Source organism: Lactuca virosa, chromosome 5, assembly GCF_052849685.1.
Source record: "Lactuca virosa cultivar CGN04683 chromosome 5, Lactuca_virosa_CGN04683_v6, whole genome shotgun sequence".
NCBI lineage: Eukaryota > Viridiplantae > Streptophyta > Magnoliopsida > Asterales > Asteraceae > Lactuca > Lactuca virosa.
The window spans coordinates 368,027,873-368,046,257 of NC_136430.1; positions in this window are offsets into that span (position 1 = coordinate 368,027,873).

Below are 18,385 nucleotides of genomic sequence, written 5' to 3' on the forward strand. Positions count from 1 at the left end.
ATATATATATAAGAAAAACAAAAATATAAAAGTAAGGGTAAAATTGTGTTTTTAAATGGACTAAGGATATGCAGTGTAATTTCTTTTAACAACAGGGATGCATCTTATCAAATTTTTAAAGGCTGGACTAAAAGTATGAATCTGATCAAACTTCAGGGACCAAAACTGTAATTTACTCTTAATTATTTATAATATTAATTAAATAATTATATCTAATTTATACTTTATTCATTTACAATCCATAGTAATGCTCCTATTAACTTTGAATTTTATTTTATGTATTGTTTTCAATCATTAGATTTATTATACCTTTTTAACTTTCAACATTTATTATTCTTTATCTTTACAAGCAAGTTCCGAAAGCATACAAACAAGATTTGGGATTGCGACTCGTACCGGTAAAGCCACATAAATCAAAGATGGCGCACAAAGGAAGAAAGTAGTATTAGCTCGATTTTTGTTACCACGAATGCAAATTATTGTTTAAAAAAATGATGAATTAAAAATAATCACCCAAGTTGAAGGGTGGAATTATGTATAATCGAAAATGGATTTTTTTTTTTACAGTTTGTAATTAAGAACAATATTAAATATAATGTTGGTCAGGAATTGTTTTTTAATTATCCTGTCAGTAATTATTTGTTGTACAATTACATCCCTACAATATTTTACCCCATCAAACAATGCAAAAGAAACCTCTAATCTTCTACTTATTTTCTGCGTTATTTTGCTACTTCAAGGTAAAATCTAGGTCCAATATAGTTTCGGATGATTGTGAATAGCCACTTCAAATTGTTGTATCGTGGAAAACAAACATTGGGTATCTGACAAAATTGTTTTAATAACACCGTATTAAACACGAACCTCAACGTTTTCTGTTTCTTTTTTTTTATATTTTTTTATTTTTGACATTCCGATAATGTATTTTCTACAAATATATATCGTTAAATAGCCCCCCAAAAGTTTTTTAGTTGACTTTATCTAATAAATTGTATTTATCATTACTAATTCATATATTATCCTTTTTATTTAGATAATGGTGATATTACGGAACATTTGGAGATCCATGTGATGCAATTTTCAACAAGGTGAAGCTACAAAACCTTGGCGATGACATTTTGTGGCTTAAACTCAGGCAAAAATGAACGTTGCAAATCGGGAAGTGCGTTGTGTATCGCCATTTGGTGTTTTGTAATCTCAATTCGGTGTTCTCGTAATTTTTTTTTTTTTTTTGTTTTTTTTGTTTTTTTTGTTTTCCATTTGTGTTTTTTTGTTGTGATTACTGTGTTGGCTAGCCTCTGGCTAGTTTGTTCAATACATGGTCGGGGTTTTTGCCGCTGAAAAGAAAAACCTAAAAAGTGTTTGTACTAATTGTTCAAAATATAAATATATATTTACATCTTATTGCTCAATAGTTTGGTTTATGTCGTCCTAATTAATTTTAATGCTTGTGTTTTTTGGTTCTTGTTCAAAATAGTAATAATGTTGGATATCAGTTTTTTAATTTAATGTAGTTTTTACAACTAATCATAATAAGAACTTATTTATTTTTAGTAAAATATATTTATCAATATCTGGTTTATCTGGCTTTTATAAATTTGAGGGCTAAATGCGATAACTCGTTTAGGTTTGATCAGGCTCGTCCCAGAGGGTGAACGATAGGGTGACCGTTCATGGTCCATCTTTTAAAATGGTCCAATTTTTTTTTTATGAAAATTGTTATATTTAGAAGATAGTACAAATAATTTTCTTTCAATTATTAAGTTATTATGAAAAACTTAATGAAATTTATGTATTTTAAGGACCAACTTTTTTTCTCTCGTCCTGAGTCCAAAATATGTTTTAAACGGCTGGGTTTGATGTAAATTTTGAAGACTTGTGATGTTCTATGAACCAAATTTATAGGAATTCCAATTGATTTAATATGGCTTTCATAACTTTAAAGGCATTTAATATTCAATTATATATTGTAGGGTTAGCGTATTGTGGAATACAACACTAGCTTATAAAGTGACCAATTACAACACAATAAAGTGTACGTTGTACCATTTTTAAAGGTGACGTGCAAAAAATGTGGAGCCTCTAAATTTTATTAAAAGTAATATCCATATTGTATTTATCAAGTTAGGTTGTAGTAATTAGAAATTTCTTTTACCTGAAGTATTACACATTGAATTAAAATTTGGATGTTGATAGATTAAAAAGGGAAAAATGGGATATTAGTCTAATAATATATTTCAAATTTGTTCATTCCGCCTCTTAAAGTTATTTTTATTTTTTATGAGAGAATAAAACTGATGGTAACCTGTCCATTTAGTCACCTGAATGTCCTTTAGCCGGTTAATAACGCTACATAAGCAAATTAAGCCACATAAGCTTTGACGTGGAGCAAACAAAGTCGTTTTGAATATGGCGTCTTATTCTCCAAGCTTCCAAGTGTTCATTACGTGAGTGCCTATAAAATAATTCTTCGTGCCCTAAAAGGGTCATAGCCACAAAGTTTGTTTCCCTAATTCTACACAATATTTCCTACCCTAACTACGTCAAAATGCCTTATGTTACCTCTCTACACCACAACTGGTTTTTCCAAGATCGTTGTCACATCGACGAGAATGACTCAAATGGAGCCCGACCTCAAGAAATCCAGATAACACTCCTCCAACTGCAGGTAGTGGACTCCCTTACCAGGGAAGAAATGAATGGGAACGTACGTGAGCTAAGGGAAAATTTGTGTAGGGAGATGGATGCGCTAAATCGTGAAGTCGAGGATGTCAGGGCAAGACAGTTGGATGTGTCACACATGACTGACGACCTCAGGAACCACTTTTTTCCCACTGCAGCCTTCGCATGTAAAGGTAATGGCTGAGGTAATGCGATAAAGAAGATGATGAGTGCATTGAAAGGTTTATTTGGGGTGTTAGTTATTGTGGGTGAGGTGATGGCAGCCTATAACTACTTCTGTTGATGGAGTAGTTAGTTAGTTTTCTTTGTTTGGGTTTTGGTTTTTTAGGGTAAATGATTATCTACATATTGTTTGCTTATTTTATTAAAGTTCAAGGCATGTTGTCAGACCCAAATATGATCCTTGAACATGTGTAGTTCTATTTTAAGGAAAACTTTATTTTTGTTTTATGTGCAGTTTTGGGACCACGTTGTCTAAAGGTTTTGAACCGCTAAATATGCTAAAGAATGGGACATCAGAGCCCCTCAAACCACACGACTGCAGAACACAATAAACTAACCAAATTTGCACATGGACAAAAAAGTTGTAAAAGGGAATAAAAACAAAAGGGATTATAGTGAATACAAGTGTTTCTAATGTGTCCTTTTCCCAAATCTGTAAAGGTTTGGGTGGCATCTGGATATACGTCCAATAATGTAAAAGGGGCAAACAAAACCTTTGAGTCAACACCTAAATTGTTTTTGACCATATATGGGACCACTTTGGTAAGGTCAAATATGAAAAAAAAAACTTTTCAACTGTTCAACACCTAATTTCTTATACCCATGTTTGTAATTTTTGAAGGGACCACAAGTATAATGTCATTTGCAATTATTCATTTCTAATTTAAGGGGTAATTATGGAAACAATTTATACCAACATTTCAAATAGACAATTTAAATACAACCATGAAAGGAAATTGCACTCATTGTTTACAAAAAAACTATAAGTAAAAATTACATAAATACCCCTGCCCCCTAACAACCTTTTACCAGCTTCCATAAATACTCATTCCCCCAAACCCCGTACACCCAAACTAATCCAAATCTATAGCTTTTTATGCGCTACTACCTTCACCTTCAACTCTTTTTGCCAACTTCAATTTAAGGATTCTATAGTACCAACCTCCACTTCATCTTTATTAACCCTAACATATTGATCAACTTCATCATCCATAATAACATCTTGCCCAACCCCTTCCATGTTTACTGACTCTTGTGTTTGTCTCACATGAAGTCTTTTCCTAACACTTGTTTTAGGTGGCCTTTCAACTTGTGTACACGTGGTCTTGTTGTGTCCTCTCTGTTTGCATATACCATAAGATACATGTTTCTTGCCTTTGATACAGTGTGTCTTCTAGTACTTTAAGAATCATGTCTTCTTCTCTTCATGGTTGGCCTACCTAGCATCCTTCTTTTCATTATGGGAAAAGGAGGCATGTATTCTATAGGAGGCCGCATGTTACTTCCATTCATCCCATATATGGGGCAGTTGTAAGAGTTATGGTACAATGAAACCATGTACATTGGGTCTACATATTCTAACTCATTCTTACAGTTTTAGAATAATAATGTTGCAACTTAATGCAAACATCCATACCCATTTAATCGTCATAACATGCATGTGCATTCCTTCTTCTACACATCAACAATATAAGACCGATCCATGTTTCTTGTTTCAAACTTCATCACCCTATAGGAAAGTACTTGCCAGACCCTAAAGTCAGTCAATGAAATTCATTAGTGGTCAAACTTGTAAAGTATTAATTAATTTATATACTTACATACCTTTACTTAATTTTTAACAAATTCAACTTGTCCATGATGTCTGTACATATATTGTTACGATTCCATCCTTGTCCTTTAACTTGCATCTTCACCATCCTTTGTATGACATAAATATGGATATCCTATGACATATTGATAATGAGTTTCTTCCTAGAATCCATTATAACACTATCGAAGCTTTTTAGTATCCATTCTACACATATTCACAAGAAGCATGGTGAACTCTGAAGAAATCCAAACACCATGTCATAGGATCCCTCTCCATAAGATGAATAAAGGAAACATGGTTTATTTGTTGAATCTCCTTCATGGCTGCATTGCAATGTTCTTCAGTGGTTGCTTTATTGGCCCTCCCAAAAAATATTCTCAAATTGTGCTCTAGGAAATGTTTTTCTAAAGTTAGCTTAGATATGCCTTACACGCTACCTGTATTCTGTTGTTGGTAAGACCTCATTCATTGCCTCAACCAATCCCTACATATATAGCATGATATGATGAAGTTAGAATGGCATACAATGTATTGAAATACAACAACAAAATGAACCATACCTTGTGTTTATCATATATAAAACTAGACCATTTCCTTGAATGCCAATGTTCAAATCTTCCATAATATTGTCAATAAACAATTTCTAATTATCTTTGTTCTCTACACATACAACTGCCCAAGCAATTGGGAATATGCCATTGCTAGCATCCCTACCCACATCACAAAATAACTCATCATGGCAATAACTTTTTAAAAAATGACCATCAAGGTTAATTATCCTTTTATACCATTGAGGAACTGCCCTTTGAGGACCCATTTTCCACTTAATTTTTAAGGACCTCACACTTGATTTTCACAAATTTCTAACATAATTAATATGATTAGATAACTAATTATCCTAAAAATTAACTAAAAATGCAAAAATTAAACTAAATGCAAAAATGAAAAGAAATCTCAAACCCCGGGTTGTCTCTCGAGAAGCGCTTCTTTTTATTGGAGTCATGAGCCAGACTCCGTGCCACCTCACATTGAACTTGTCGGAGTGTCCCCCACCATTTGTATCTTTTGTTCCTTCCACCTTCTTTAGTACGCTTGAACTCGTCTAATATATGCATTTTTAGAATTTTCTTTTTTAACCCTTGCATCATTCTCTTCAAGCTTCCTCTTAATTCCCTTATTTTCCACCGGATGAGGTTTTGCTTTTGCTTCATTTTTTAGCTCCACGGGTACCATCTTTTTGGCCAACGTTAGTATCTTTTCTTCGGAGGTAACCTCGTCTTCATCACTTGATACCAAGTGCTCACATTCCTCACTCACCAAAGATGTTGGAGTTTTATAAGCAATTACTTCAAAAACAAGTGGAACGGATGCTTTTGGTTTGGTGTGTTTAACTTGTTGAATTGACTTAAGTTCTTCTTCCATTAATTTTTTCCAATTCTTCAAGTTCATTTTCTTCATCGATATTGAAAACTTCACCTTGAACATCTTTGCCTTGAAAACCATCTTCTACTCCAAAGGTAGCTTCATCATCTCCAACTCTCAAAGCAAGTTTGGACTCACACATATCAACCAAGGCTCTAGCATTATTTAACAAAGGGCGACCAAGAATTATTGGGACATTGTTGTCTTCTTTCATGTCCATTACGACAAAGTCAATTGGAAAAATGAATTTCCCAATTTTCACCAAAATATCTTCTACAATGCCTTTAGGATACGTCACTGAACGGTTAGCCATGTGAATTGTCATTCTTGTAGCCTTTAAATCCGGAAGATTTAGCTTTTGATAGAACGAGTAACGAATTAGATTTATGCTAGCTCCAGAATTAGCTAAAGGATAAGTCTTCACATTATTCCCAAACTCACATGGAAAAGTGAGGCGTCCAGGATCTCCCATCTTCTTTGGTAACTCTCCCATAATCACCTTAGAACTTTTCTCGCTAAGAATTACCTTGGAATTCTTCTCTAGCTGCTGGCGAGTGTCAAGTAGATCTTGCAAGAATTTGGCATATTCAAGAACCTTAGATAATGAATCAATGAAAGGAGTATTAGTTGAAATAGCCTTCACTTGTTCCATAAACTTCAAATGCTCCTGCTCCAGTGGATGGATATGAGCTCGTGATGGAAACGGAAGCGGAGGACGATAAGCTTGCACATTATCAAAGCTTTTCTGATCAGACCCTGCCCACGTCGTGGGTTCGGTGTTTCAGTGTAACATACACGTTCAGTTATCGTGTTTTGTAATTTAAAAGTGAATAATATTATGAAATATTATGAAATATTATGTGAATTTGAGCGTTGAGTTCTAACAGATAGTTTTTACTAGAATTGAAGTAAAACTATGTTTAGAATCATTCAGAAAGTATTGGAAGTCTTATGAGATTCCAATCAAATGTCAGCTATTGAAATTTAACGAAAATATAAAATTTGAAAATAAGTAAAATTATTATTGAAAGTTGTAAAGAATCTCGTTATAAATATTTAGGCGAAAACCTCATCGAAATCCGAGTTATAACAAAGAAGTTATGACTATTTGAAGTTTCGCGATAGAACCGGCATGACGTCGTATGACATAAAAAGTGAGTTTTTGATAAACTACTTTTTAGCTTTAGTAATCTAAATGAAAGTCGTAGTATTCATTAAACCGATAATTTTCATAAAAAGAACGTCCAAATCTGACTTCGTATGAGGAAGTTATGATTTTTCTAAGTTTCGGTATAGCAGTATACAGCTAAAAACTCGAAATAAAGATCGAGTGAGTTTTAGCCGACACAACCTAAATGAGAATCAAAGATCTCATTAATAATAGTACAATGGTAAAAAGACAGACGAAATTGGATGACAGATGAAGAAGTTATGAATTTTTAACGGACTTTTCCTGTCCCGGCTCGTTAAAAATATAACTTTAAAAATAAAGTCAAAATTAGCCGACGGAGTCTAAACGAATGTTGTAGAGTATCATCTCACCTACGCTTGGATATAAAGAACGTCAAAAACGGAGCTCGTATGCAAAAGATATGGATTTTAGAAGTTTGATAAATCAAAGTACGCCCAGCGTACTCGTGTAAGAGACCTAGAGTCCGTCACCCTCCCTATTCTTTCGCAAGAGTGCCACGTGTCGTAGGCTTGACGCGTCTGATCTCATCCACCTCGTACGCCCAGCGTAGTATACCGCCTTGCTGTACGCCCAGCGTGCCGGAGATTTACGCCCAGCGTAATGTGAACTGTCGGACCCTATAAATAGCAAACGAAGGCAGCTGAATTTTGTTTACGAATTTCAATCTCTCTCACCCTTTACACACTCTAAATTTACCCTAACACCCCCCCCCCCCCCCCCCCGAAGCCTAGGAAACATCCCCGACACCCGAAGCAAGTCCCGACGCTCCGAAAGCCCAAGAAAATAATCTTTTCAAGTTGAAACTTTGCACGCGCAAGGCCCGATTTTCAACTAAAATCCCCGATTTTATCACAGAAAGTCATATTTAAAGTCGAAGTGCTGTCCAAATTAATAATTTAATCCCCGGTTATTTCACGGTGAGTTCAATATAGGGACAATTGTATGTTATGTGTTATATGTTCAATGTGCTTTCCCATGTTATTATGATAATGAGCTATACCTTTGACCACGAAGTGTATGACATAGGCATCACTTGGGTACTGGTATGTATCATTTGGCCATGAAGTGTATGACATAAACATCACTTTGGCATTAGCAGAATACTAAGATAGGGCTGAAAGCCTGTGTATTCTAGCAAGATGATATTCTGAAATTATATTTTCTGCGCCACTTGGGCTTAAGTCTTATTGATGTATATCAAGTATTGAAATTGTTATGTCTCATTGATTACAAATCTTTGAATCTGATTATTTGTTGATATGGAAAGCCTGTCATATGATACTCATTTGCCTTTCTTGTTCCTTGTCCCTCTTTGCTTCTGTCGTATTGATATGTATATGGCATAATGTTATATTGTAACTGTTATTGAACTCACTAAGCGTCAACCGCTTATCCCTCTCAGTGTTTAATTATTGCAGGTGATAAGCATCCAATATAGTTTTATACTGGTAGAAGATGTAGAATAGATAATATTATAGCTTTTGTATTTGGTGTATAAATTCCTGGGAAATTATGTAATATATATAAAACTTTGTAAAAGTCTTAATAGTCGGTTTGTATCCTGTCTTTTGTAATAAGACCATATATGTAAAATATGTTTATAAATATGCACGTAGCATGTTTTGGAGTAATAATATTGTAAAGTTTAGAAAGGGGTTCTTTCAATCATGGTATCAGAGCAGTAGTTTAAGTGAACTAAATACCACAGATTGGTATTTAGATTTAAACCGTTGGAAGTTCAATATATGAACAGATTCATTATAAGTATATGGATACAAACCATAGGAAAGACTTAAGTAAAGTATCATGTAATAATAAATCCTAATATTCTAAAATACAATGTTGCTCCAAATTTTCAGAAAAATGGCTGAACAGGAAGATAGCCATACACCAAAGGTGGGTGGAGATCCTAAACCTGGTGAAGTAAATACTCCAGTATCCCCTCGTGAGGAGCGACTCTTGGGTAAACTTACTGGTATTATTCGACAGACTCTCGAAGAACACAAAAAGAATAGTGATAAAGGCAAAGAGAAAGCCATCAGAGAATCTTCAACAGGGGAGGCGAGGTGTCCTTCATTCAAAACTTTCAAGAGTATTGGTGCTACGGAGTTTTCAGGTGCCCTCAATCCTATTGTTCTTCTTACTTGGATCCAGAACACGGAAAAAGTATTCTGTATCTCTCATGTGATAAATGAAGACAAAGTTAATTATGCCTCCACAATGTTCACCGGAGAAGCCTTGGTCTGGTGGGAAGCAACATTTGAAGCTCTTAAAGAGTATGATCAGGAGAATTTATCTTGGGGAATGTTCAAAACTCGCTTAGTAGAAAAGTATTGTCCTCTAGATATGAGGAGAAGATTGGAGAAAGAATTCCTTGAACTTAAGCAAGGAGGGATGACCGTGAATGAATATGAAACTCAATTTAAAAAAAGCACGGTTTGCTGCAAAGTATATTCCAACTAAAGACGAGAAAATTCAGTTATTCATGGAGGGACTACGACATGAAATCCACGATTTTGTAGCCAATCGGGATGTTCTGTCATTTGATAAAGCTGTTGAGTATGCCCGAAAACACGAGCATGACTTGGAGATACGTGGTGCCACTCTTTCTGTTCCAAAGCATCCACGTATTGATCGAACTGTTCCTATTTTCCTCTATTCCACCAGCCCAATCTATTTGAGCTGATTCCGGTAAACAAGTGCAATCTCATAATGCCTCTCGTGGCCACGGTAGGTCACAATCTTTTTCTCTTCAATCGCCATCGTGTCGAAATTGTGGAAAGAATCATCCGGGCGAATGCAGACTAGAAAATGGATCAGTAGTCTATTTTGGATGTGGAGAAATAGGCCACAAGAAGCCCGTTTTCCCAATGAAGGATGTTACATGTTTTGCTTGTGGTATTACTGGCCACAGGAAGCGCTTCTGTCCTACTCTTACTAGTCAGGTGGCGGGGAGTCAAGCTTCTGTTCAACAACCGGTGAGAAGTCAAGCTCCTGTTCAACAACCAAAGGGTACTCCAACTAAAAAGGAGGAGGTTCCAAAAGCTAAGGGTCGTGCATTCCAGATTACCACAGAGGAGGCACGCGAGGACCCAAATGTTGTGACGGGTACATTTCTTGTCAACTCTAGACCTGCTCACATCTTATTTGATTTTGGTGCCTCAGATTCTTTTGTGTCTCATGAATTTGCGCATTCCTTTCAAATTTCTTGCTATGCACTCGCGCAACCATTTCATGTAGATACTGCGGGAAGTATATCATTACTTGCTGATAAAGTCTATAGGGATTGTATCATAGAAATTGAAGGCTATAATTTTCTTGCTAACTTGATTCCTATCTCCTTGTCCAACTTTGATATTATTCTCGGCATGGATTGGTTGTCAAAGAACCACGCAGAACTCTTGTGCTATGAAAAGATAGTACACATTCCTATTGAAGGAGAGAATCCTATTTATGTCTACGGTGAACAAAGAATCTTAAAAATAATCTCTTTCCTCAAAGCTCGTAAATTCATATCGAAGGGATGTTGTATTTATATGGCCTACACAGTTGATATCTCAAAAGAGGAGAATAGAACTGTAAATGATGTTCCCGTTGTTAATGAATATCCTGATGTTTTCCCCAAAGATTTTCCTGGACTTCCTCCAGATAGGCAAGTAGAATTCCGAATTGACCTTGTGCCTGATGCTGCTCCGATTGTAAAGACTCCTTATCATCTTGCGCCAGCTGAGATGAAAGAAATGATGATCCAACTGCAGGAATTACTTGACAAAGGCTTTATTCGACCGAGCACCTCTCCATGGGGTGCTCCAATGTTGTTTGTCAAGAAGAAGGACGGATCGATGCGAATGTGTATTGGTTACTGTCACACCCCCAAACCAGACGACGGAAACATCTGGGGGTGGAGGACTTGAATTGTAGTATCACAACACATGCATCATAGTAATCAAAGTACAAACAACCATTGTATTTAAAAAGTATAAATATTTACTTGTGTTCAATCATTATATATTGAACCAAAATATAGTTATACAAAAGAAGATATGACTCAACAAAGCTCCATCTCTCAAAAGCTCGGGGAGTACCTGTGTATTATTTCCCTGAGAATACAAGTAATTTGAAAAGAGAGTATCAACATAAACTTGAGTGAGTGCATAAGTGTTTATGTTTGAAAGAGTATCTCTGTATCTTGTATATGTAAAATGTTTCAGAAAATCCTATATTTTCTATTGTATATGAAAAGTAGTTTTATTCCCATAAAACCGTTCTCTTTGTATCAATGTTTTGTATTTGTATTCCTTTATGAAAACGTGTAACTGAGAGTGTGCCTGGTGATGGGTTTTATGCATAAGAACAATCCTATGTGTTCATACAAACCCTAATGCTTGGATCTAGGTTTCTCTATTGTACATGCTTTGAATCCAAGACTTGCAAACCCTAATCTAGCATACATAATATCAAAATAACAAATAACATTAGATCTAGATGTTTACCTCTTCAATAGTAGCTTGAATCTTCTTTTCTTGAGCTTAGAATCACAATTGTAATTCCTCTAATGGATCACAAACACCACACAAGCAAGAAGGCAATTATGAGAGAGGAGAGATGATGCTAAAATCGGCCCTAGGGTTTCTCTTGGGAACAAGTGGCCGAAAATTGAAGCCTTTGGGTCTTATTTTTACTGTAGGGTGCTAGGGTTTCAGTATAAACCCTAATGGATAGCTTAACCACCAAGCAGCCCAAGGAACCTTCTGGAATGAGGCCTTGGATGAAAATATGATGATCCTTCATCATAATTTCGTTCCCCCTTAGTCCATTAGGTTTCCCAGCCCAAAACTCAACTATCACACATTTGACAGTTTATGCCCCTTTATTTAATTAATCTCTTTTAGTCACCAAATTAATTCCTAATTAATTTATGACTAATACTAATTAAATAAATATGATTTCTCCTTTAATATATTATTCTTATAATATATTAATAAACCATAATATCCTCTCTCTCATATCAAATTACCTTGTCAAGTTGCTTTGGTGAAGGCAACCCAAAAGGACCATGCACAACTGGGTCAAGTACATACCAAATATAGTTACGGGCTTAGACACTAATCCAACACCTGGCTCCGCCAGATGTTATTGAAAACTGTATTGAACCATTGTAATTTGTATTCTGAAAACTGGTACTTTGAAGGTGTACTTTCGTTTACTTGTTTATACACTAACGTATTGTTAATATCTTTTTAATGAGTTATTATAACCATACTATGACTGATGGCCTGAAACAAACGCTTTGTGGGCGTTTAAACTGGTGATAACAATTGCCACTCATCTAACTGTAGCTAGCAGCCTGAGTGCGAGGTTGTCAATCCCGATATAGATCTACACACACTTGTTTCGATCCCCGGCTGGAGATTCTGGTTATAATGTCAGGACTTTTCCTATGTTGTCTAAAGTGAATTAAACAACCTGAATAGAGTGTCTCATAAAAAGCATATAAACGTTACATGTATATTAGTTTTGAAAACCCAATCATTCTGAAATAATGATTGACAGTATGTTCTTGAATTAGTATTCCAAACATGTATTTGATAAGTGTAAACCTTGATTTGTTCTATATCAAAACCCTAGTTTCTTGTAAGACTGTGTATTCTAGTATACTTGTATCACAAATAATTGTTCTATGTATAAATTATACCTATTATAATTTATATGTACTTTCTGAATATGTATTTAACCATGTTTGCATGTAATCCCTTGCTCAACATGTTACAAAGGTAGTTAAACTGATGAAATAACTATTATATTTATATACATATACAATTTTACATATAAGTAAAATTTAAACGACAATCGGACAAATAACCGGTACTTTAAGCCCACATCCAAACAAGGAAAAGGACCCATAATGAGTTATCAGTCCTAAGTCTTTTAAATCTCATTTATATACATATATATATATATATATATATATATATATATGAATTTTGGGGAAAAATATAAGTTTATAAAAGAGTTTAATGTTTTGAGTATTTTTAATGATTTAATGTTGTTTTATCATGATTTGAAATCATGATTTTATAACACAAAGTTCTTGTGTTATGCTTGTATTCCCCCCCCTTAAAACAGTATAAATTATGAAAATACGGGGGTATGTACTCACTTGATAGATGGTGAACCGGACAGAGTTTCGTTTCACGAAAATGAGTTTATTTGTCGAGAAACCGGCTCAAATTGGGCAGAGTTTCGATAGGAGAGAGGTTACTTCTCAGGAATCTCGGGGCTTCAAGGCTTGCTTAAGGTCCGAGACTTGATACCGGGGCTTTAGGGGTTGTATGAGAGCTTATGGAAGTGAAAATGGTGAATGTGTGTGAAATTTGGTGTGAAAAATGGGGTTTCTTCGGAAGCCCTCACATGCTATATATAGTCCGAAGGTTCGGACCCAAGCCTATGCGAGGCTGACACGCGTCGGACAGGTGGCTTACTTCGGACCGAAGGCTCGCAGGGTGTTAGGCTCGGATTGGACCAAACCTCGGTCCAATGGGAAGAGGCCACGTGCGAAGGAGGGTGTCTCCGGGGCATCTCATGCGAAGCTGTTCGCTTCTTAGTGGACCTCGGCTGCAGTCCAATCAGGAGGTGCCACGCATGGCTTCGGTCCACTCAGCAGCTGCCACGTGCGAGGTGACGTGTCACTTGCGAAATTGCCCGATTTTTCTTATTTTTTCATTATTTTTGTGCCAAAACTTGCGAAAATCATAACTTTCGCATACGAGCTCCGTTTTTGGCGTTCTTTATATGCACGCGTAGGTAAAATCATACTCTACGACTTTCGTTTTAGACTTCGTCGGAAAATTTTGAATTTATTTTTTTATATTATTATTTTAAACAGACCGGGACGGGAATCCGTTAAAAATTCATAACTTCTTCATACAACGTCCGTTTTTGTTTATCTTTTTACCGTTGTACTACTACCGACGAGACCTTCAATTCTCGTTTAGGTTATGTCGGCTAAAAATCACTCGATCTTTATTTCGAGTTTTTAGTTGTACACTGTTATACTGAAACTTAGAAAAATCATATCTTCCTCATACAAAGTCAGATTTTTCCGTTCTTTTTATGAAAGTTCTCGGTTTAACATAAACTACAACTTTCATTTAGATTGTTAAGGCTAAAAAGCCTTTTATCGAAAATTCAGTTTTTACACTGAACAGTGTTTTGCCGGTTTTGTTGCGGATTTTCGATTGGTCACAACTTCTTCGTTATAACTCGGATTTTAGTGTTCTTTATGTTTTTGGAAACCTTGTTACAATCTCTATCACTTGGTTCATCCCAATCGAGATTGTTAAATAATTTATTTTTGAGGGTCAATTATGTAAATATGCACATTATGCTAAAATTTCTCTTTATTATTATAAAAAGAACTACACACTGACCTATACTATTACATAGGTTTGAAATAACGATTTGTTACATTATCCCCCTGTTAGAGAGAATTTCGTTCCGAAATTAGTATTTCAGGTAGACTAGGGAAAAAGATGTGGATACTTCTGTTTCATTTGATCCTCCCGCTCCCAAGTGAATTCAGGTCCCCGTTTTGCATTCCAGGGAACCTTCACTATCGGGATACGACTTTGTTTGGTTTTATTAACTTCCCTGTCTAGAATCTCTACGGGTTCTTCCACAAAGTTGAGGCTCTCGTTTAACTCGATATCCTCGAGTGGTATCACAAGAGTCTCATCAGATAAACACTTTTTCAAGTTTGAAACGTGGAAGGTAGGATGAATGTTATTGGGGTAATCGAAGTTTGTAAGCTACAGGACCAATTCTAGCAAGAATGTCGAAGGGTCCTATGTACCTTGGACTCAATTTGTCATGCTTTCCAAAGCGTATCATGCCCTTCCAGGGTGAGACCTTTAACAAGACGCGGTCACCAACCTGGAATTCCAAGGGTTTTCTCCGTTTGTCAGCATAGCTTTTCTGTCTGTCTCTGGAAGCTTTAAGTCGCTCCCGAATTTGTATGATTTTCTCGGTGGTTTCTCGAATGATTTCCGGACCAGTGAGAGCACTGTCAGGAGTTTGACCTCTAGCTAGCTGCGTGTCACCCACTTCAGCCCATCACAGAGGGGATCTGCACTTGCGGCCATAGAGGGCTTCGAATGGAGCAGCCTTAATGCTAGTGTGATAACTGTTGTTATAAGAGAATTCAACAAGGGGTAAGTGAATATCCCATGCTTTTCCAAAGTCTATCACGCAAGCTCGCAACATGTCTTCTAGAGTTTGAATCGTCCTCTCACTTTGTCCGTCGGTTTGTGGATGGTAGGCTGTACTCATGTCCTGCCTAGTTCCCAAAGAGTTTTGTAAAGACTGCCAGAAACGAGAGGTGAATCTACTATCTCGGTCCGAAATAATAGATATTGGTACACCATGCAGTCTAACAATATCCTTGAGGTAAGTTCGGGTTAGTTTCTCCATCTTGTCGGTTTCTTTTATTGGCAAGAAGTGTGCGGATTTGGTTAATCTGTCGACGATTACCCAAATAGTATCATAACCACCCGAAGTCTTGGGTAATTTGGTTATGAAATCCATTGTAATCCGCTCCCACTTCTATTCAGGGATTTCGGGTTGTTGTAATAAACCTGAAGGTTTCTGGTACTCTACCTTGACCTTGGCACAAGTAAGGCACTTGCCCACAAAGGTAGCGATTTCGGCCTTCATGTTAGGCCACCAGTATAGTTTCTTAAGGTCCAGATACATCTTGTCTGAACCTGGATGAATGGAGTATCGGGTTTTGTGTGCTTCATTCATAACCACGTCTCTGTAACCACCAAATTTTGGTGTCCAGATCCGGTTCATGAAATAATAAACTCCATTATCCCTGACTTCGAAGTTTTTATCCATTCCTCTCAGGGTTTCACCTGCCACGTTTTCGGGTTTCAAGGCTTCTAGTTGAGCTTCTTTGATTTGTGTGGACAGATGTGAATGGATTGTCATGGTCAACGAATTTACTCGGCGACCCGTGTATTCTTTTCTGCTAAGGGCATCAGCTACTACGTTTGCTTTACCAGGGTGATAAAGAATTTCACATTCATAGTCGTTCAGTAGCTCCACCCATCGTCATTGTCTCATGTTTAACTCTTTCTGATTGAAGATATGCTGGAGACTTTTATGGTCCGTGAATATTGTGCATTTCGTGCCATATAGGTAATGTCTCCAGATCTTCAGAGCAAACACCACCGCTCCTAGCTCAAGGTCGTGTGTTGTGTAGTTGACTTCATGCGTCTTAAGTTGTCTGGAGGCGTAAGAGATAACCTTTCCTCTTTGCATAAGTACACACCCAAGCCCTTGATTTGAAGCATCACAGTACACTACAAAGTCCGCTGTCCCTTCGGGTAGGGACAAGATCGGTGCACTGCACAAGGTTTGTTTGAGCGTTTGGAATGCGGTTCTTGCTTCTCTCCCCAGTTATAGGTTACACCCTTTTGCGTCAGGGTGGTAAGAGGCTTAGCTATTCGGGAGAAATTTTGGATGAATCTGCGATAGTAGCCAGCGAGACCTAATAATTGTCGGATTTATGTAGGTGTTGTGGGTGCTGGCCAGTTTTCAATGGCTTTGATTTTGGAAGGGTCCACGTGTATTCCTTTTGAACTGACCACGTGACCTAGGAATTCAACCTTCCTAATCCAAAACTCGCACTTTGAAAACTTCGCATAAAGTTTTTCGGTCCTAAGGGTTTGTAATATTTGACGAAGATGTTGGCCATGTTCTTCTTTGCTTCTTGAATAGATAAGGATGTCGTCGATGAAGACTATGACGAATTTATCCAGGAATGGACGACACACTCTGTTCATTAGATCCATGAACACTGCAGGTGCATTCGTCAATCCGAATGGCATCACTATAAACTCGTAATGACCATAACGAGTTCTAAACGCGGTCTTGGGAACGTCTTCCTCCAAAATCCGTAGTTGGTGATACCCGGATCTTAAGTCTATTTTCGAGAAGTAGTTCGCACCTTGAAGTTGGTCGAACAGATCGTCAATGCGAGGTAAAGGGTATCGGTTCTTGATGGTAAGTTTATTCAGCTCGCGGTAGTCTATGCACATGCGGAATGATCCATCCTTCTTCTTTACGAACAACACCGGTGCTCCCCAAGGTGAGAAGCTTGGCCTTATGAAACCTTTGTTAAGGAGTTCGTTAAGCTGGCTGGACATTTCTTGCATTTCAGAAGGTGCAAGACGATAGGGGGATTTGGCTACGGGGTAGCTCTAGGGATTAAGTCGATTCGGAATTCGACTTGTCGTTCGGGAGGTACTCCTGGAAGATCATCGGGAAAGTTGCAGACCTCTGGAATGCTCGCGATATCTTTCACTTCTTGCTTTTTGTCTACCACGTGAGCTAAGAAAGCACAGTACTCGTTGCGAAGATATTTATGTGCTTTGATGCAAGAAATGATCTGAAGATTTGTTCCGGGTTTGTCGCCATAGATAATAAGAGTTTCGTTAGTTGGCAAGTTCAAACGAACAACTCTTTCATAACATAGGATGTCGGCATGGTTGGGGCACAACCAATCCATACCTATTATGATGTCAAAACTTTTGATAGAGACCGGCATAAGGTCTATTGGGAAAGACAAGTCATTCAAGGTAAGGATACATCCTATGTATATATCGTTGGTGGATTCGGATTTCCCGTTAGCCATTTCTACTGTAAAAGTTTCGTTTAGTGGTTGGGAGTTTTGATTTAGTAGGTGTTTAAAATTATGGCTCACGAAGCTCCTCTCAGCACCACAATCAAATAGAATGCATGCATAAGTATTATTGAGAAGGAACGTACCCGTGACCACAGCAGGGTCTGCCACTGCTTCTTCATGACCCAGGGCTAGTATTCTCCCAACTCCACCGGTATTTCCAGCTTTTGGGCAATCCTTCATGAAGTGCCCCACATCACCGCATTGGTAGCATGCTCGGCCTACTCCAGCGGCAGGTGCTTGGTTAAGTGGTTGGGGTGGCATTCTACAGAATCGGGCAGTATGCCCTTTCCTGTTGCAGTTACGGCACTGTATGTCTCGGCAATTTCCGTTGTGATGAAAATTACACTTGTTGCATTTAGGGAGGATACCAGCATAGGGCTTAGCTGGTGCAAGGTTATTAGGGACAGCAGCAGGTATAGCAGTGGGTATGGTAGCAGGTACAGTAGTAGCATGGACTGCCACTACTTGTTGCTTCTTTGCAGGTTCCAGAGGAGATTTGCCCTTCCCCTTGTTCCAAACCCTCTTC